Source organism: Pollicipes pollicipes, unplaced genomic scaffold (assembly GCF_011947565.3).
Source record: "Pollicipes pollicipes isolate AB1234 unplaced genomic scaffold, Ppol_2.1 Scaffold_7262;HRSCAF=8765_pilon_pilon_pilon, whole genome shotgun sequence".
NCBI classification, from domain to species: domain Eukaryota; kingdom Metazoa; phylum Arthropoda; class Thecostraca; order Pollicipedomorpha; family Pollicipedidae; genus Pollicipes; species Pollicipes pollicipes.
The window spans coordinates 8,370,567-8,376,233 of NW_023597055.1; positions in this window are offsets into that span (position 1 = coordinate 8,370,567).

Here is a 5,667-nt window from a genome sequence, read left to right on the forward strand (position 1 = left end):
ACTGCCCCTGGGGCCTCACTCGCCGAGTGGGTCTAACGCCGACGAGTGTGCAAAAACGCTTTGCGAATGAGTTTCTAACCAGCGAATAAATTTCCGTCTCAGTCTTAGCGCACATAGTTCCATAGGATATGGTTTTGCACATGGCTTCTACTTTGTTAGGAAAGGCACGTGACTTAAGTCGTCACACATCTCTTTATGAGCGCCAGCAGCTGCGCAGGCATGTCATCAGTCAGGGGCCATGGTACAACCGGAGTTCGAACCCGGGCCCTCCACGTGGGAGTCGAAGGCGCCAAGCACCCGGCCATCACGCCCTATTTCATCACGTTTACTATTACATCACGCCCATCACGGCCCTGTTACACATGACTTGGTAGCGCGACAAGGTACGCTTACTACGCACGCATGTACCCACGCATCAAAGCTGATGTCTATTTCCATTGCTCCAATGGCAGCTTTATGCACAGCCTCGGTGCCGGTGGCCCGGGTGATGGCACTGACGTCGCGGGTTGATCGTGTTGCAGGAAGGCACCAGTGGGAGATGGACCTTTGCATCTGGTGATTCTGACCTATTGCACAGCGTCTTAGTTCCCGCACTATGGTTAACATCCGCCTAACTCGCTTATGCAGACCATTCTGTAGTGCCGTACCTCACTGGATCGTACAAAAAACAAAACGAAACGAAAACGGCCGTACAGGTAGGGCAACAAAGGGTGGAACCCAACACCTAGAGAAGTGTGCCCTACCTATTTGTCGTTCACTCGGCGGTGGTAGCAACACATTTAGACATGCTGAACGCCACAAACTAAATGTAACGAAATGCCGATCACGTTAAGTTATTTCCTTAGATAAAGAAAGCAGTCGTGCTGTTAGGGACATTGGCGGGCGCTGGGACGTTCATATCAGTCCTCTGAGAGACCCTGCCAGGACCTGGGACGTTTAAATCAGTCCAGTGGGCAACACTGTCGGATCCTAGAACGTTTATGTCAGCCCTGTGAGGCAGCTGTCGGGACCTGACCGTGGGATATTCATATCAGACGGGCCGTCAATACGCGCAATGCATTCCTGGTCTCCCTTAACCGTTTTAGGTACGCTCTCACCAAACACATGCTGGAACCATGCTTACCGAAACTCACGTTTGTCCTCCGTCACATATTGCATTGTCTTTCGGTCCGGGCAGGCGCAGCCAAAACCTCAGTTTTCCCCCATCCGAAAACTCCTGACTTCGCAGCAAGAGCTGTGAAGGGAACACGGCGATGCGAGCAAGCTCCGACACTCCAGACTCTGGGATGGAACCGAACTAGCGTCTGATTAAGAAGCGTGACGTCACGAGTGTGGAAGGCCATGCGCGAGTCAGGGCCGTAGGTAGCACGCGAGATGCTCGTGGCAAGGTCGGGGCTCCCAACCCACGCCACTCGTGCCTGGGACGCGGGACACCTGCAGCTGCCAATGTGTAGGCTGGCGTTCTCTCAGCGGACCTTCCGGTGTCGTGGTGCGCTCGCGTGGAACCGTCTGCCAGCGGTGGACACTAAGTGCAGATCGTTGTCCACGTTTAAGAACGGTATTGGGAGCACGTGGGAGTATAATGCAGGCTCCATGACTTGTGTGCTACGGTGTTTACATTTTATGATTAGATTGGTACATGATTGAAGGCATCTTAGCTTGTGACAAACTTTGTTGACGAAACTACACATTTTATATACTGCGACTCGCTTATGACGCGAATCCGTAAGTGATATCATCGGAAAACTTGAAACGAAGTACACACAGTAGACGCATACGTGTCGTACGCCGGTACTTGATACTGGTTGACAAGGCCCTGATATCCTAAACGCCGTGACCGGCCAAATGCGCGCCACCTCAGTCACCTGTCGTTACAGATTACTGTATCGAGACTCGCAACTACGGTGTTTTGGACACACGTATGTGGACACACACACGTGTCGAGAAGCGATTCTCATCAATTCTGGGAAATGTTTCCAGCTTGTTTCAGGTGCACGTTTAACCGTAGCCTGTTCACTTACACCATGCTCAGCGTCTGGGATTTTTACGGCGGCAGGTTTTGAGAACTCTCTTGGCTTGCAGGCCCGCCCCAGACGTGACATGACTGGCGAGCAATGAAAGGCCATGTGCAGACGGCGCGCCCGAAAGCCCCAATTAGCGCCCAGGCCGAGACCATCACGCCGCCAGCGGCCCCAGCGGCAGCCGTCGGCACCGGTGTCCGGCAGCCAGCAGACAACGGCGCACTACGGGCCTCAGTGGCGGCCGTTGGCGCCGGTATCCGGCAGCCAGCAGACAACGGCGCACTACAGGCCTCAGCGTTAGCCGTCGGCACCGGTGTCCGGCAGCCAGCAGACAACGGCGCACTACAGGCCTCAGCGTTAGCCGTCGGCACCGGAGTCCGGCAGCCAGCAGACAACGGCGCACTACAGGCCTCAGCGTTAGCCGTCGGCACCGGTATCCGGCAGCCAGCAGACAACGGCGCACTACAGGCCTCACCCTTAGCTATCGGCACCGGTATCCGGCAGCCAGCAGACAACGGCGCACTACAGGCCTCAGCCTTAGCTATCGGCACCGGTATCCGGCAGCCAGCAGACAACGGCGCACCATGGGCCCCAGCGGCAGCCGTCGACACCGGTATCCGGCAGCCAGCAGACAACGGCGCACTACAGGCCCCTGCGGCAGCCGCCAGCACCAGTATCCGGCCGCCAGCAGACAACGACGCCCCACATGGGCTAGTATATTTACAGACATGGTCAGGCAGTCCATGGCTGAGATCTGCGCGCTGGTTGCTAAACGCCATGTGAGCACTCAACGCCATGCGCGCTGCCCGCGGCGCGGTAACGATGGACACCCTACCGCTCGACAAACATGGCGAGATTACGATGATCACGATGATGACCGCCGATTTTGTTTTCAGCAACGTGCGTTTGCACTGATGCTGTCTCCGTTGTAAGTTAATGCCTAAGAGACACCAACGCGGCCCAACACGAATGAACCAGCACCGAAGCAATCAGAAATGGCACGGGAAAACCTTTGAAAACGAATTTGAATGATCATTGCGTCTGACGATCCAGCATCTTGCCTATTGGACAGTGGACACAAAAGCATTCCCCCCTCCCCCACCTCCACTCCCCCCCTTGGAAGCAACAGGCACCAGCATGACATGACACTTCTACAACGACCCCAGCACGGCGGGGCTTCGGGACACCAAGCCGCGTGCCGGGCCACACCCCACGGCGGTCCTCACAGGGTCACGGCCAGACCCAGCGGCGGCGCGCCTCCAGGGCGTCCAGCACCTCCTGCATCTCCTTCTCGCCGCGCTGCCGGTGGCGGCGGTACTCCTCGAGCCGTGCGCGCAGCTCGCGCGCCAGCAGCGCCGTCACGGACGGCCTGCTCGGGTCCGCCGGCCGCAAGCGGCGACTCGGCGCCGCCCAGTCGGCTCCGCTTCGTCGCCAGACGGGGCGGGCGAGGCGGCCGGTCGGCGGAGGCCCGACGACACGCGCTCCTCCGCTCCGGCTCGCGCCGCGTCCGTCCACGCGTCACCGGCGGGGCTACCCGCCGCGTCGGCGCTGGCTCCAGGCGCCGCCTGAGACCAGCGTCGGCCTGCCGGCTGCCGGGCGGGGCCGCGCTCCGGGCGCGCCGGGCTCCAGTCCAGACCGAGCCGGCGCGGCCGACTCTCCGCCGGTGTCGGCGCCCGCACAGGCAGTCGGCGTGTGGCAGCCTCGACCGGCCGCGCGCGGGCAGAGCGGCACGCGCCTCCGCTCGGCAGCAAACGCAGCGCCGGCTGCTGCCGCCTCGGCCGCCTCCTCGAGCGCTGCATCACCGGGTGAAACGGGATCCAGGAAGCGTCGCCCGAGAGATCCATGCCGTTGATGTCTATCACGCTGCTGTTGACCAGGACGCTTTGTACACGACCGGTTTCTGCCATATATTGGCCGCGGTCATCATCCTCCTCCGGAGGAAGGACTGCTGGCCGAAATCAGCAATCGTTATGTCCCCATCATCCCGGATGCTCTGCTTGAACTCGTCCACCCGCCTCAGAACAGACCTCGGCGAGCCCGGCACCGCCATCTGGACGTCCGGGTCATGCGCATCGATCTCGTCGAACTGGTCTGACTGGTTCGTCGCATAGCTTTGTGACTCAGCAGCGGACATGTCTATGTCCTGGTCACCCACAACGTCCCGGTGCGCTTCTGACTGCTTCAGGAGATAGGTGTGCGCAGGTGAACGGGTCGTCACCACCTCCTGATCCTCTACAGAACTTCTGTTCGACCAGCTCGACTTTTTCGGGAGAGTAGTGTGCGTGGCTGGAGAGGCGCTGTTTCGGGAGATGTCCTGATTGCCCACAGCGTTCTCGATCAACCGATCCGAGCGCTCTGAGAGAGAGCTGTGCGTGACTGGCGCATCTTCGCCGATGTCCTGATTTCCCACAGCGTTTCTCGTCCAACTCATCCGAGTGCTCTGGGAGAGAGCTGGTGAACGACTGACGCATCTTCGCCGATGCCCTGATCCTCGGCGAAGTCCGCGTTCAAACCATCAGAACGCCTAAGAACGAAGCGGCGCGCCCACTGGCGCAGTCTTGTTGACGGCCTGATCATCCAGAGCACTCCTGTTCAAATCAGCTGACTGCCTCAGGAGGCAATCACGCGATATTGGATAGCGGTCTTGTTCACGTCCTGATCCGCCGAACGGATCGCGTTCCAGTCATCAGACTGCTGAACACAAGAGGCGGCCGGGCTTGCAGCGGTCTGGTTCGTGCCACGACTCTCCACAGCGCTCTTGCTCACATTTCCTGACTGTTTCAGGGAGAGGAGTACATGGATAGCGCAGTCGTGCTGAACTCCTGACCATCCACGGCGCTCTCGTGCGCGTCACCTGACTGTCCGAGACAAGCGCCCGGGGGCGGAGCAGTCCTGCTCACATCCTCGTCTCTGTCAACGCTCCTGTTCAGCTCATCCGACTGCCCCAGACGAGAAGCAGTGCGCACTGGAGCAGCTCGCTCGGTGCTGTGATCCTCCATGGCGCTCTCGTTCGACCGGTACGGGACTGGGTCATTCCGGTTGATGTCCTCACAACCCGCGACGCTTTCGTTCAACCGACCTGACTTTTTCAGGGCGGAAGTGTACGGAACTGGAGCAGTCTGACCGGCGGCCTTGCCCTCCATAGCGCTATTGTCCAACTCACGTGGCTGTTTCAGGACATAAGTCTGCGGAGCAGGATCTGTCTTGCCGGCAATACATCTCTCTTTGTCGTCTCCGTCCAACCCATAGGACTGCTTCAGGAAAGAGGCATGAGGGATTGGAGCAGCCTTACCGGCGTGTTCATCCTCCACGGCACCCCGGTCCATCCCATCAAGTCGCTTCGAGACAGAAGTGTGTGGGGTTGGCAGAGCCTTGCCGAAGCCCTGATCCTCCGTTTCCATCAAGTCATGACTGTTTTGGAGAAGCGTGTGCGAGATCGGAGCAGCCTCGTCGACACAGTCCTCCCCTGTAGCGCCCTGGTTCAGCTTATCCGACTGTTTCAGAAGAGAAGCGTGCGAGACGGCAGCAGTCTTGTCCATGTTCTGATCCATTACGGTGCCCCTCTCCTCTGGAAGTACTGGTGGAAGACTGCCCCAGCGAAGTCCATGTCAGCACTTTCCATGGAGCTCTTGTGCATCGAGTTCGC